Source organism: Temnothorax nylanderi, unplaced genomic scaffold (assembly GCF_030848795.1).
Source record: "Temnothorax nylanderi isolate EJ_2023f unplaced genomic scaffold, tnyl_v1.0 TNYL_tig0066_pilon, whole genome shotgun sequence".
Taxonomy (NCBI): domain Eukaryota; kingdom Metazoa; phylum Arthropoda; class Insecta; order Hymenoptera; family Formicidae; genus Temnothorax; species Temnothorax nylanderi.
Window position 1 is genome coordinate 863,040 of NW_027249128.1, and position 16,963 is coordinate 880,002.

The following is a 16,963-nucleotide window of genomic DNA, read 5'->3' on the forward strand; positions in this document are numbered from 1 at the left end:
ACAATATGATATTTTTAACGATGGTTTACGTACCTTTGGTCTAGCCGGTCGTAAATACGATACGCGCGATCATAAAATTTTAACTATGCGACCAGTCTTGCGGCTTCTTTTTTTCACTCGTGCCACTTGCGTTCTCGCAACGAGGGCCATTACGAGCTTGGCGTCGGTGCGCGAAGGTTACTTCATTAGAAGAAATTAGCCATTTAGGAGCAGCCGGGCCCGACGTAGCAACTCCATATACCTTCATTATTGTATAATCACGAGGATAATTACATACTTACAATATAGCGGTAAAAATTAACGAGTTTAATCAGGGGATTAACAAAACGGTGAAATCATTTCTTTTGTTGGTGATGAAGGGTGCTGACCGAGTTTCGTTGAATCTACCTTATATTTCCTCAGATTACAGGCCGGGTTGTCTAATGAGACGCTTTAGAGATTCACTCTGATGTTTATCTAGCAGTTTAATGAATCGTAAATCGTAAGATACAGGGGAGGGAAATAAAGTCTCAGTTACCGTGGAGATCTTTATTCGGATGAATACGTAGTATTCCTAACAAATGTCGAGGATATAATGCTTTGTTACCTAAGATTAGCTATTTATTTAACTGACTTGATGTTTTATACGAAATAATGTTATTATTGTTCCGGAATCATTTCTACAATATTTTCTAGCAAGCATCATAAAAATTATTATATATTTATGACAATTTTAATATCATTATTGACATTAAAAGAAACAGTGAAAAATCCATCTAATATTGTTTAAGTAAGAGCTGATCTATTTTTTTAAATCGTTTTAACGTATCTTCTAACAATCTTATTCACACAGTAATCAATTATGATAGTAACTTGAAAATGTTAGCGGAGACATTAGCATGTTCGCACATTGAATTTGGCGTAAGTCATTTTTCAAAAGATCCGAAAATCTCAGAGGCCCGTAATATATTCGCGAAGTTACCCGACGATCGCGTCGGTTTACGCCACGTTTTAATATCACGCGTTACCGGCAAACAAAACGAACGATGAGAGCGAGGATGCGCATCCTGCATTTTCATAAGCCGCGCCGCAACGCGCGATGCAACATCACCCATCACCTTCATTTCGCTTAGAGATAAAAGCACAAGACGGTTACGACCTGTCTTTCTTCCGGCGATCTTCATCTTCGTCGGCTCGCAAAATACCTCACGGGGGAGGAGGGGAAGAAAAGAGAGTACGTGTCCTTAGCAAAAATGACTAAAATAATCTCTTACGCGCTTAAAATTTCTCGAATAATTTTTCACAATGTCATTCCGTAAGTTTGATCAACGGATTAGTATTTTCTTCGAAATTAATAAATCTGTAATAATGAAAACGTTAGAGCTTAAAGTCTAAGCTTTGCAGCATCAACACGTCAGTTAGCGTTGACTATGTACTGAAATTTTCTTTCCTTGCGTATAATCCATCACAGCCTGAAGTCATGACTAAAGGGGATAATTAATTGGAGCTGGTTAATAAAGACCAAAGATTATGCTAAACGAAAATCATAAATATATTTGACGGAAATATTCTTCCTGATTTGACTTATTGTTATTTTTTGCATTATCAAGTTTATTAAATTCTTTCGGCTTGAACAAAATTTGCCTGTTTTTTAAATAATGTAAATTTATCACGTTCGGGTTTATTATACGGAAAATCCCGTGACTTTGGTTTTATTCGCCAATAAATCGCGGGTATTATAAAACAGAGAGAAATCACGTACTACCATTGAAGATGGTAGCGCAAATAGAAACGGTCGAAAATTATAACACGATACTACACCTCATTAGTGATTCCTATAAACCGCAAGCCAGTGGTGTCTCTCCCTTTCTCTCTTACCTCCAATTTGGTGGATTATGACCGCGAATGGACGCGGAATGAACAAGATGCAGAGCCGCGCGAAGCCCAATAGGGTGGCTTCGTTTTCACTTCGGCAGAACTCATTTAAATACTGATGGACGTGGATTATTTTCTTGCCATAACCGCGGCCACTCTCGGCCCCATTTCGCTCACACTACACACACCCCGTTTTTTATCTTCGACCTCTTGTCCCGTCGCTTTTCTCCCTCACGTAACACGGCGCGGCCGATGTTGTTCCGCGAGCGCGACGGACAGTAAATTGATTATCGATTCCGAATAAATTACGCTCATCCCCTCGATCAGTGCTCTCTTATCTCGGACCGCGACAGCAATGATGAGAGCTGTTCGAGCACCTAACTAGGGAAACTTCCCGCTCTTCTTTTTTATTTAAATCATCTCGCGCACGTGCGATGTTGGGGACCAGTTTGCGATTAGGGCGATATGAAGCTATTGGTGGAATTACATTTAAAAGCAAAGAGTTTAGAATTAACGACATCGTATTATTGTAAGCTTACTTTGGCTCGTTCAACATGTCGTTGAAGCAGTAAAATTAAGAGTTGATGTTTAAGATTAGCATTGTGCTAATTAAGCTTCAGTAAATGTATATATAAAACTTCAATCGTTGCGCAAAAAAAATTCTGCAAGACAAGAAAAGTTTCTTTTAATGGTATAAACGACATAATGAATATTATTATGTATAATATTTTATATACAGTAATATATGTAATATGTAGATATTTGGTATAAATAATACTTTATTGTCGGCATATAAAAATTCTTTGTCTAGTATTATTTGATTGCGTACACATTTATCGCAAGTAGACGAAGCATTCGTCGAGCCCTGACGATAATTTAGATAATTTACATCTGTTCAGCGTGTTATTAAATGAGGTGATGGGTGCAAAATTAATAACATCGTGATAATTTGATCATTCGATTATTCTGTTGGTTTAACGCGTTAAATGAATGGTTTATTTTGGACATGACGTAAGCGAGAATTTTGAAATTTCGTTAAAATAAGCGCGTTATATCTATTTGCGTTAGTTATCTAATGTCAGAATCGATACGCACGTTATCAGATTTTAAGAATAATTGAATATTCACAACTGTGCCATGTTGAAATAGCTCTGCTTTTAAATGGTGCATATTTAAACGAGATATTACTTCAATACAAATAAATAAACTACTGTATTAATCAGAAATTGCTCTTTTGGCGCATGTTTGAACTTCGAAATAATATAAAAATGCGTGATTTAATTATTGAATTTCGATGTTTAGAATAACAATATGTAAGGTACATAAAAAAGATATATGCTTTTCAATTTCTTAAACTGGATAGAAACTGCTGTATACTTATTTAGGTGACACATTGAGAAAAAGCTTAAAAATCACACAGGAGAAGAGATTATTAAATCTCTCTAATGATTTATGATCTTCGTTTTACTTGGTTGCTGCCAAATTTTATATGGCTCTTTTGCCGCTTGAAAAATAAATGGCTTAAGTCCTGCATTGCCTAGGAAATTAGTTCTAGTTCCGGCGATAACTTATGCCGCGACGAGAATCGACGATAAATTTCGCGAGTTGGACGCGGCGGATTCATAAAAGTTCGTCAATATCCCATCGCATCCCGCGAAACGATTGAACTTCATTATACGCTGGCGAAGTTCATCGAAAAACTTGGCTCGCGATTATGCGAATAAATCCAGGGCACACAAAGGTGGCGGATAGATTTCCATCGTAGCAGCGTTGACCTTCGAGCACGGACGCAAACAAGAAACTTTCCTTTCTCGTACTTTCCGCGTTGCGTTCCGGGAAATCTTAAAAGCGCGCGGTAAGCCGGAAACGATGGGAAAGTAATTAGCCGGCTGTTTAGGAATTTAACGGCGTGCGTCCAGGAAAGAGTTTTCTCCACCTGCGCGGAGCAAGGATTCGCCGCGAGTTAATTAAACCGGTCGCTCTCGAAGTGAAAAGATTCTCGATCGCGCAGACAGACAAGAGGCGAAGTATCGCGTGAACGCAATTTGCAGGCTGTCTTTCGGCGGGCTTGAACGTGCATCCGACTAAATGCATAGCATTCAGCGGCATTTACGGGAATGAAGTGAAAATTAATCCTGAACTCTCGACGAGCTATCCCATGAGATGCACCTCTATTTTTCATCGTCAAGACTTGTAATTTATTATTCGCCGCTAAAATGTACTTTTAATTTTTCCTTGCGATTGATTTACCATTGCAATTAGTTGTTGTTTTATAACAATATTATATAATGTCATAAATGTATGTAATTGAATATTACATATAGTGATTTATAACATATAAATTATCTCAAAAGCAAATTGTAACTATAATAAATTGTTTAATACATGGAAAAAAAATGTATCAACAGCATCAGTGTTATTGAGATAAAATTTATTGATACAACACATCAATATTAATGAACAAAAAACATCAGATAATTGTTTTAATTTAAATATTTGGTCCAATAATATCCAATTGAATTAACTATTTATGCTTGTGGCAGCCCGTGACGTCAACGTTTAATTGAAGCAACTTCATTTTTTTTTCGTGTAGAAAACTGAACATTTAATAGCTTTTTTATCTTTAACATATTTTTCATTTCGTGTTAAAAGATATTATAGTCAGTTTTATTTTAAATTATAATAAGAATGTTTTATAATTTATCCTCTAAATCTAAATTTTTTAAAAAGAATGTGGTATACTGCTAGCGTCTCGGATTGTTTTGTAAAAAAATATGTAATTTACTAATAAAATATCAAGTTTCAATAAACATTATACCTAAAACGATTAAATTACAATTGAATTCCGTTTCAAAAGCGTATTAAAACTGTTCAACTGTAAAAAAAAATTTTATTGTATATATAATCGAAACCAGAGATTAATTTTATTTCATGCTTTTATATTATCTGTCTTTTATAGATACATTGTATAGCGTTAGATAAATAATTTCTAGTTAAAAGCGAATTTTAGCTCACTGCTGATTATGTTTCATAGTAACTGTAATTGCGTTGTTTTCATAACAAAATTGATACAGCGAGGTGATTTTACGCTTGTTTGCGGTTATCCTAATTAATCATCAAAATCGCTTTGTTAGTTTTGATTTTAACCAAATGATAGCAAAAGTAATCAAACATGATAACGGAAATGGATGAAAACGTAAAACATGAAATATCAAAATGTATTTATTAGCGTACATTACGCTCTTTTCCAATTAACTACATACTTCATTCGTTAGAAAGTTATAGATATTATATATAAATGCTTTCCATATATATATATATGTTTTACTTATCGCGCGCATATTGATTTCATTTACTAGATATCAAAGAGGTAATTCGCTAATGAGACCAACATTACCTATTTACTTCCATAAATATAGGGAATAACAAATATTTTATGAAAATGACGTTTTATCAAATATTATTACCGTTTATTCAAATTGTTATTACGTTTTATCAAATATTATTTTATTAAATATCATTGTCGTCAGTTAATTTTCGGTGTACTTCGGAATGCCCTTAACTACCAAAATATTTGACGCGCAATAATTTAGCCGTCTATGTTGCCATTATCTATATAACGTAAAAACGTATTTCGAAAACGCTTACGATGACATTCAATGGACCAATAAATACCCGGAAATTCACAAAGTGTGTAAAATTATTTCGCTGCTGGCAGCGAATTGCGGATTAATATGCATTGCAACATCGCATTTGTATTCGCGATTATCGTCACTAGCTAACTAAAACATTATCTTGTCAATCCGCGTCGGCCGCAAATTTGCGAGTAATCAAGAGGAGATGCCGAAAATGCAAAATTCGCAATTGGTAAACCCTCGCGTCGCGGCGCGGCGCTGCGCAATCATTGACTAATTAAAATGCAATCGGCGTATGTCGAATTAGCATAAGCAAATTCTTCCCGGCTATCCTTTTTTCGTCCCTCCCCGTCCATTTCGCGAGATTCACTTTGTTTTCGATTCCCTGTTTACGCTGCTATTGCCTCCGCCTGTGCGAAACAACACAATGTAAATTGTCTATCAGTTGTTTGCCGCCGAAAAACAACTGGTGGCAATTAGCTGCCACCAGTAAAATTAATTCATTGTAATGACTATGCACGTGTTACTTTACTTTGCTGACGCGAAAATTGTCCGTTTATAACGTGCAATAAAAATAATAAATTAGACTTTGTGACATTAAATTAAAATAAGCTCTTTATATAACTCATAATATTCAGATAATTGAAATTTATGTTATACATCTGAAAAATAAAAAAAATTTATTGTATATAATTTTATTTGTATTTTATTTTCCATATTTCATGTCTATATCTATTAAAATGCCTTTGGTATTTCTGAAAGAAATCTTTTTTGCGGATATTTAAATCGAGATAAATTATTGAGAACATTAAGGGGATAAAAGAAATTAAAAATACAATTTAAAGTTTACTTGTAATTAATACAAGCGTACTCTCTTCATGTGTTCTTGTTTCATAAAAAATTTTATAAGCCAAGTCTTCTATGGAAGTTTTTCAATATCCTTTCGTATTTTTAAACTTTTACCTAGGCTCTGTATCGATTTTTCGATCTTCTGCTGTTGCTCTTTCACAATTTTCTATTTCAGTATCTGACCCTTCCTCGTTTCGCGCAACTCTGGTTTATTGGATAATAAATGTTTAAACCTATAACCAAATTGCCATGCCACATCCGGCGAAGTTATTATTGAAACGTGCTAGCTGGAAGTCGTGAATATGCCTTTTTGTATACCTCTTTTGCGAAGTTGCCTTTTCGATAACGTACATCACATTGGAGATTTCCACCATTCCAAAATTTCACGAGTAAAATTCTGCGCATTCGCTCTCTCATAACAAGACACACATTTTATCGTAATCTATCGCTTAAATCGAAATGAGATTTTCTTTGTTGAAGAATTTCACGAAGATGCAAAGCGAAGCTCTTGCTATGTTAAGGAAATAATTAATAACTGTTGTATTTCTCATTTTCGTGTATCTGTGGAATTATTCAGTATACAATTTCTGCACTTTTGAATGGAAAAAGAAACAATGCATAATTGATGTTGCTGCTAATTATAGCTGTGGTAATTACTGCTAAATTCACTTAGCAGCAGAAATCAGTTATGCAGGATTGTTAAATAAATATCGTTAATTTACGCAAACGTTTCGCTGATTGTACAGCAGAGCTGTACTTTGTAATTAATAATGCCGATTAATAATTTGGTGTGATTGGGAATTATGAAATGGAAGTTGTTACATCGTGGATTGAATTTCTTATTTTTCTCGCGTACTATATTTATATCCCGCCGTACCTGCAGTATGTGATCGCACACATATACGCATATTGAGATAAGTGTCATGTAACGCGCAATTTACCTAGCAAAATAACGCTATGAAATATTTCGTCACTTTCGTGTACAATATATACGTTATGTGTAGCACATGGCATAGAATTTTCAAGAAATAACATGGGTTCCGGTGGACCTTTTGGGGTCGCAACGGAAAATTTCACCGCTGGGAATTTTTGCATTGTAACTTACTTTTTATCTGCGGAAATTAGTTAAGTGGAAAACAATTACAGCCTATAAAAATTATAAAATTTTCAAAGATTTTTAATTATATATTCTAGTCCGTGATTATGTAATAAATATAGAAGATAAAATTAATTATCTCTTTTTCTGATATTAATGTATTAATTAATTGCAAATATTCGGATGAGATAATTAGCAAAATCTATATTTCTATAATAGAAAAAAAAATCTGGGTGCAAATGTATGCGACAAATTTTATTATTCCTTTCGTGTCATTTATATATTTTGATTTCTTCACAAGCTCTAATGAGTTCCAGTTACTAATACGCGTCTTTAAAAATACAGTAATTGTTTTTCGAAAGCACGCTTATTGTAGACACGTTGCACACAATTGCAAAAACTGTCTACACGTACGTATATCCCGCATTTAAACAATGCCATCGGCAAAATTAATAAACGCGGGCGTTGTTTTCATGACATTCGCGAAGCAAAAATTCCGGAAAATAAAAATCCGCGACTCACAATTGATTGCTGTTTTGACATTTTGGCATTTTGACATTTCGACGGCTGGTACGCTCGTGCGCCTCTGTTGTTGCTCGAGCTTGTTTGACAAATAGTTTGCGGCCGCTTAAAAAACAATGAAAGAAACTGCTATAGTACTATGAATTCATAGAAATGGCGAAGACATCAAATTGATGAGCCAAGTGGTTGAAAGGAATAATTTTTATTCAAGCATCTTGCCGAATACATGTTGCAGGAAAAACGACTATAAAAACTTTAGGCTATACTATAAAAGAAAACTACAGAAACGATTGCAACAAGAATTCATTTAATCCAAAGTAAAATTTAACTTCTTTATCAATCGCAAATGTATCTCTTTGTATTTGTAACATTTCATCATTTATATCAATGTGAATTTTTCTATGTTAAAGAATTTACAGCAAATACAAAGCAAAACTTTGATTAAAACCAAAAGATCAATTAATTACTGCAACATTTCTATTGTATACAAAATTGTAGATCTTGCACTTTTTAATTGAAAAGAAACAGAGCACAATACAACTTGGATTAAAGTTAAAATACTTCAATTTCTTTCCATTTCGTTCGTTATTACTTTCAGTATTCAGGACAATTATGAAAAGTATATAAAACACAAAAATGTACGTATATTTTTTTCTATGTAACGGCTTCGTTTTCTTTTAACGATTTTTTAAGGTTTCATAATAAATTAATTGTATTATGATATTGATTTTGCTTTTCTTCCTCTTATTATTTGTTTCTTCTGCAAGACTAAGCAATAAATAATTATAATGCATTGTACAATTTGAAGGCAATTTTCTCTAGTAGTTATAGAAGACTTCGTATGGTCGTATATAGAAAAAAATATCTAAATATATGTACTTCGTCACTATCTCCGTACAATATCTTAATAGCGTATTCTAGAGATTAATTAAATTGCAAATCCTGATACGAAAATGATATGAATTATACGAAAATACAAATAATTTCAATATCAACTCTAATTGAAATATAATTAATTAAATTTGATATAATTTATATGTATAAACAGTTTTTGCAACGAAAATATATATACCTCAATTTACAAGTAGATATGATGGATGAATAAAAGATTAGAATAATTAAATTAATTATTTTAAAGTAATTTAAAAAATAATTAAATTTATATAGAATAGGTTTTATATTTTTAATTAATTTTAATGAATAAAATTTTACTTTAAAGAGTATTTACATAAATTAATATTATTAATATGTGCTAAATTTTTACCTTTCGGGAAGAACAAAATTATATAATTTAATAAGTAAAAACTTTTTCTTTTGTAATTTTAATTCAATCAAAAATAAAATAAAATAATTTATTAATTTATTGTTTTCTTGATTTATTAAAATTACAATCTCAACTCTCGTATAATGTAAGAAATTTGGCAAAACAAAATAATAATAAATTAATTTCCATTCTCAAAATAAAGATAAACTTTATTTTTCAAAAATGTAGATTTAAAGTTAAATTTAATAATGAAGTCTTAAATGAAGTAATTAGACGTTAAATTTAAATTGTCATTTAAAAAGGTTTGAATAATTTAATAACATGTTACAAACCAGACTCGCCATTATGTTCCGTCCGCCTCTCCTCTCATTACGCAATATTTGTTAATTATTTCAACGCGACGAAAGGACGCACTTTTCAGGTAAACGGCTGTGCTTTATAGTGATTTTTTTTTCTTTTCATAACGGCGCAACCCGGTTTTATAAAGTCAAAGCATACCTTCTATCCGCATCGTGAGAGTAAAAAGTCGGAAAAAGTTTTGATGACTTTGTGGAAACGTTGCTTGTCATCTCGTTCGTTTAATGTGCAAGACACTTTTCGTATGTTTTGTGTTTAATGTAAATAAATAATAACGTAAATGAGTAAGTGAGCAATGGACTAAGGGCGACTCATTCCTCCTTATACTATAATTTTACTCATTGTCAGTGTGAAACATGGAATCGTTCTAAGACAACGGCATTAATCCATTTGCGATTCTATATCGTGATATGTATAAGATAAAATGCTGTAAATGCATGCAAAAATAGCTTTACCTGTAAACGAGAGAGGATTATTTTAAGCCATCGTTGTATTTGCATCTTAATAAGCCCAACTCCCTCCGGTCGCCCCGGGATACTTTTATGACGCGAATCAATATGGAAGAATGCGCGATAAAAAGTAATTTACTTCTCGAAAGCCCAAAGAGATAGAATATGTTTTCGATTCTCAGCCATTCGCCTGGTCTTTTTCGTCGAATACTTTCTTTCCGGTGAAAGATATATCGCAGTACACGCCATGGGTTCTTTATTCGATACACACGCCGGCAACCACTCACTCACCCATACGCACACCTGCACACGGCGGTATGCCACTGAAGCCTTGCCAATAGCAAATAAATAGACGATATAGGGGAGGGTACGACAGCAAGGGGGTCAGGACATTACGTGGCTATTTCGTGAGGCGAAGGGACGCGAGAGGTGTGTGGGTGCGAGATTTAGAGACGTTTAATTTTCCAAAAAGCTGGATTTGCGACCGCCATCGCGACGCTTGCGTCACCAATTTATCGTCAGAGAGTCGCGCACTCGCTGGATATTCGCTTACCAATAAGGAAAAATTCTTTTCTTACCTTTATTTACGTTGCTTGTCCGCATATTCCATTTTCGGCACCTCTAGACGATTTATTTTCGAGGAATCTTTGCCTTCCATATTCTGGGCCGATATATTTGTCACTTGTCCTGAAACAAGATATTATATATTGACAAATCTATATATGAATACCATTTTAAATAATCGTTCTCAATAGAAATTGCTTTTAACACTGCGTCACTTATATTGCAACGTTCTAAAGTTGAACCTAATAGATTTAATATAAATTATTGTTCTGACTTTTGGACTACTTTTTATCAGATGTTAAAAATAAGAGATATCCATGATAATGCAATTGCATTTTACTACCGATTAATCGTTACGCGCTCGTAGTTTCGTTGAAAATAAATTCAATCGCACGTTTGTTTAGTATTCATGTAATGGAGAGAGCGTATTTTCAATTAAATGCCTAACATGCGGTTACGCGATTCAATAACTTTTACAACAATGAATGATGTGAATTACCATTTAAAAATAAGATATTTCGAAACTGTCACATTACTTGCCGAAATATAATTTTTTTCGACGCAGGTCGTTTCTTTACACAACGCTCTCGATCATTATAGGTATTGCAAATTGAAGAACTTTCTTATGAAGAAGTATAAACGGATAAAAGATTTTCTAGTATAAAAAAATCATTCGCGAAAAATACAAGTTGTGTATTAATGTAATTTCTTCAAAATTTTCATTCTCTAATTATACAATTTCAAAGATTACATATATCGATGTAAAATTAACGTATATTAAATATATAACTTTACAATTAGATGTAGTGGTGAGTTCTTTTTCTAATCGGTCGAAAACTTACGCTCGCAATATCGCAATCGACGCGAGCAAGAAAAACCGCAAAGTTCGGTCGGAATCCCCCGCGCAACCGCATCTACCATCCGCGAGCTGGAATCCAAGCTAAAACCCGCGAGGAGATCTCGCGAGAAACTCGAAATGAGCGTATCGACAGAGCGGAAGAAACGTAGCCGGCGGAATTAACCGGTAAGATAAACTTTGCCGCTGTAAATTTCCTAGGTGACATTAGCGATCGAATTAGAAAGTCGCTCTCGGGTGCCGTCGCGTACCGAAACTTCCGAAACGGCGAACAGGACGTCCATTAAATTTAGCCGGCGCATTTCTTGGATATACGAAAAATAAAAACTTATACAAGCGCTTATATTTTTCATCTTTGCGACCGTTTCGAGCGATACCGGTGATACTGAACATTTCGTGTGTCACTTCATTTTCGAGAGAATCGGTCGGCCTTTGAATTTATTTACTGGACCAATTTAATGCTCAAATTGCGTAGGGCTGTTCTCCGGGGATTTGTTATCGAGGGATCGACGAGCGAGATTAATTGCCGGGAATCGCGCGGACTTGCTGTAACCATTTTGGAGAATAAATTAGACTAGCTTCGGGAGCGCGGTCGCGGCGAATTTCTATTTTGATTACTATCTTGTTGTTAACACAATGATGGTGCCCTAAACGATGTTGAAAAATTCAATCAATACATGTGTACCTAATACGAAAAGCGATAAATCAATTTTACTTCATGAATTAAGCGAAACTCGATTAAGTTTACGTAATTTGAAACAATATATCATACAATAGTTATATCTATTTATACTAAAAACAAAAAAGTTCTAACACACAGTTCCTTTCTAAAAATCTAAAATAAAAAATATCTTTCTCCTGGCCGCATCATTTCCATTAGTATGCAGCAGGACATCTATCGATGTGTGGTGACGCGTTATTTTTCCAAAATTAATATTCAGATAAGTAAATAATAATTAAATTTCGTTTACGATGGCTATTTTATCACGGATATCGATATATGGCTCGTCCGATATGAAAGTCCAATGTAAAAACAGGAAAATATAATTTTAATATTTCAACGCAAAAATAGCGATGACGAAGTCTGAACGTTATATTTTCAGATCTTTAGAACGCCGTCAGATCTCAATTTCCGGGGCATTTTTAAATGCAGGCAGGTAACGTGAGATCTTTCCAGGGAGTAATTTTCGACGAATAACTGAAGTTATGGTGCGGGAATGGAGATTACATCGATAGCGGATTAATATCGTAAATGCGAAATTTAATGTTAAAGAGCGAAAGCATTTTATAGCGCTCTAATCGATAAGCTGCGGCGTCGATCGCAAACCATTTACAATCCCGGCACCGTGGGGGAGAATATTTCATTATTGCACGTTACACAGCGTAATATATTACGACACATTATTACGCATCATTCATCGTTCATGTTTGTTTTAATCCGCGTGCTGCTTTATAATTTATATCCGAAATGCAGCGCGTTTTTGATTTCTTAAAGAGAGATTGGATTTATGTTGTAATTGAAGATAAAGGTCTTCCCTAATTCGATACTAGACTGAATAAATACTGAACAAATTGGATATTACCTATATACGTTGAGAAATCGCATGCTGGATATATTGATCTTATCAACTTAAAAAAAAGAACACTTAAAACTTAAAATGTATTTTAAGTGTTGTATTTTAATGGAAAATATACAAAGAAAATATGATGGCGTTTGCAAACGTTACAAGATTTGGAAATAAAATTATCGCGAATTATTCGTGATAAGTCAACAATAACATTTATTTAAAAAAAGTATCGTTTACTTTGCAACGTACATCTCTCGAATGCAAAAGAGCTTATACGTAGTGTTTATCTTGAACTAGATGTACTCTCAGTACGCAGATTTTCGAGACGCGTATTCCAAAAACAATTCGGGACATTTGGAGAAAATGAGGACGAAAGATAAACAAAATAGAGAGAATCGGGAGACAAAGATGGCGAGGCTGGGAAAAGAACATGGTCGGAAAATTGGACTTTCCTAGGTTTGCCGAAGAATGAGATGCCCAGCCGGCACTACCGATTCTAAGGCGAATTGGAGTCAGCCTTATCTGATCTGGGCGCTCGTATAAATCCCGACAATCAAAAGATGACCATCTAAACAGTCGCGTTCTCCTAAGAAATGCTCTTAAACGGCTGGAAAAGTACTGCCACCCCTTTCGCATTTGCAACGAATAGCAGAATGCGATAACCTGTAATCTATGATTTAAATTATAACTTTATTTATGAAAATGAACCACACAATAGTAGATATAAACGTAAGAAAAAAATGATTAAAAAACTGAAATCACAAAGTTATAAATTCCTACAAAATAAACTGTTTTAAATCATAGAATTTAATACTATAATATAAAAGAATTATGATAACAGATACTATTATTTCCATTTAAAATCTACTTACGTAAAATATTTTTATTTTGTTAAAAATTTATACGTACTTTGATAACGTATGTGTGTCTCTGTTACATTTAATTTCTTGACAAAATGTTATTCCAAACATGTGCGCTTTTTTAAATTCATACCGCGTTTCAATTTACCCGTGCATAAGACAGCAGAATTTTATTTTCTCGGCGATTATCGATTTTCATATCTCGGCGTGTCCCAAGTGTAAAGCAATAAATCGTCCTCTTGACGCAAGAGCAAAAATTGATAATTCGATAAAAAAATTTCCTGCCATGCTTGACTAAATTCACCTGTCGAGAGTTTCGCGTTTGTCGATGTTAGAAGACCCTCTGCGAGGGAATAAGCACGTCCCTTTGAAGAGACGTTAACAATATAATAAAACTGAAAAATACATTCGATTCGGTGAATTTAGATTGTAATATTTACCATCCTTCGGGAATTTTTTCCCATTTCGCACCATATCTCCTTTAATCATTATCGCATCATCCAAGCGGCGTAGTTTTAATGCGAAAGTTATCGCCAGTTAAAACACCACGTGACAAATATATGGGAACTAATTGACCAAAGCATGCGCTGAAATTATTTTCATTTTCACGCCGATACGATTTATTGAGCAAACGTTAATTGGAGCATCGCAGATAGACGGGTACAGCATTACTCGCGTCGGGCGTACGCGGTTATGACGCGTGTATCCGTTGTGCCGTGTATTTACACGCGAATTTTCCTAATTCCAGCGGGAGAAATTGGTATTGGAGCATTGAGAAAAAAATAACACATCACGCGCAGATGTGACGGCGAGAGCTTTGCGGGACGCCGTCATTTGTTGGTTAGCAAACTGCAGTTGAAGTTCTGCTGAAACTCGCGTCACCCGCTAGAAACTCGCGCTTTTAGGCTGCACGTAATGCGATATTTCATCCTTGACTATTTCACGCGACAGGAACAATCGTAACTTTATTAGCCCGCGATTATTATCTTAATCGATTGTCGCACCTTGCCGACAGTTTTATGAATAATGATTTGAAAGGTAATGTATTTCTTGCACAATTATTTGTCGTTATCTAAATGGTAAATGACGAGAAAAATGTTGTTTAGCAAAAAGCTTATTTTATCTAATAATATTATCTATCTGGCCGCTTCTGATGCATATATTCCAATCGATGTTTTACTATCGATTCTTTCAATGAGAAATTCCATCGAGAATCCAGATGAAAAAATACCGACGTGAAAATCTGGCGCGTTATAATGCCATACAGACATAATAAGAGCAGACATGGTCTAGCGAGCAAATAATCTTCTAATGGATCTACTAATAAGACAAGCAAAGACGAGGTTGTCTCTTCTCTGTCGCGAAGGGTGAAAACCCATTTGGCAAGGGTGTCGGGGCTCGTGTGGCATCGCACGGTAGCTCGAGGCAAATACATGGACGAAGCATTTATCGGCCGTATCAATCGTTATCGAGGTGAAACAATTCGAGGATATCTGCGGTCCTCATGATGGCCGTGTATCTCATCTCCGTCCCCTCCTTTTCTCCCCCGTGGGAACGAGTTATCGGAAGCGATCGATACTTGCCGCGCGGAATACTTACGGCGAGATACCGCTTGCTGGCCGTTCGCTGGCATTCATAGGCAAATAATCGTTATAACGCGTTTCCGATTCAGAGCTCATTAAATTATTTCGCGATTTTAACGCTCTTAGTATCTGAGTGCGGACATGCGATGGGATGCTCGATATCTTCCCAATTCTCACACGACAATACTATTTTCTCGGTATCTCTGGATTGTTCAGGAAACATGATAATTAAATATCCGGAAAAAATAGACGAACATTGTTAGTCAATTGTGCCGGCGAGTTAATTATGCATCATTTATATGGATGCTTCGTTTACCCCTAAGTACATAATTTATCATCATTGCTTAATTGCGCGCTATCGTGACTGCAAACATCGTAATGTATCCTGTAAATTACATCTCGCTGTTTCCTTAGACGTGCAATTACTCACTTATATAGACATATGTGTTATTTATGGAATTGTGTTTTTAAGTTGCTTGTCTATAGAAACATTATATGTGTAAAGAAATGTATTCTCAAACTCTTAAAGTAACGCTAACTATTTTTACATGTTTCCTATTATCGTAATTATTTTCCTTTTCACAAATTATGCATCTCAAGAAAATGATATTAAAAATAAAAGTTTTAAATTGGTACGTGGTATTCATGAATTACGTCATGTTCTTTGTACATCCCTCGGTATAACGCAATTTTAAGTTTTCACTTCTTTAAGTTCGCTAAGCCTAAATAAATACTTCTCGCAGGCGAGTTCGCCAATTTCCATAATACCTCGTTACTCGCCAGTTAATGATGAAATAACTTTCGCGTTCTAATTCTAATCGGATTGTTACTTCTCGCTAAGTCAGCGAACAATTAGCGAGGGGCTACATCAATTCGGTGAGCAAATAGAAGGTCTCTTTGCTGCGAGACAGATTCGATAATACTGCCGCGACGGATTCTCAAGAAACGCTTAGGACACATCTCAGCAGATAGTAACTCGATTTCGAATTCTCCGAGCGGAATTCCCCTTCGCTCGTGGTCTGATCCTTACGCTCCGTGACTACTTTCTAGCGGCGCGCGGCGGGTCCGCCACAATTCTCTCGCGATATGGCGGGGGCAATAGGCTGGCGCGCGCGCGGGGTGGAAAAGTGCGATACGGTTTTCCAACGGCTTAAGGATAAGTCGCGGAAAGCCAGCGGGGTAATAGCGACGACCGGTATGAATCAGCCGTAAGAGTTCTCTGAGAGATCCCGGCATTGGTGCAGTAATATATTTCCCGTGTCGATAGCGATCGATCGTTTCGGGCGAATAAAATGTCAATACTCTTGTCGCGTTTCGGTTTAACCTCCACTGTACGCTTCGCTCGAGAGAAGCGAGGCTGAGTAAGATATAAGCGTAAAATATAAGAGAGGGAACGTTACGGCGGCGTGTACGATCCTCTATACGTGTATGACCCGGAGATACAGGAGAAATAGCGAGAACCGTGTTTCCCGGCTGCTTCGACCGCTTTATCGTCGGAGAAGTGAC

The 16,963-nt window shown here is 35.3% G+C and overlaps 1 protein-coding gene and 1 long non-coding RNA gene across 2 annotated transcripts in view; one reads left to right on the forward strand and one right to left on the reverse strand.

The window, feature by feature from the left end:
* Positions 1–16,963, forward strand: part of Mp (collagen XV/XVIII-type protein multiplexin) — a 480,457-nt gene that overhangs the window by 341,057 nt on the left and 122,437 nt on the right. The window lies entirely within an intron of this gene.
* Positions 1–16,963, reverse strand: part of LOC139773703 (uncharacterized) — a 266,478-nt gene that overhangs the window by 133,120 nt on the left and 116,395 nt on the right. Inside the window, exon 4 of the long non-coding RNA XR_011718406.1 lies at positions 10,605–10,713. This is a non-coding gene — a long non-coding RNA (uncharacterized lncRNA). The remainder of the gene's footprint in view (positions 1–10,604; positions 10,714–16,963) is intronic.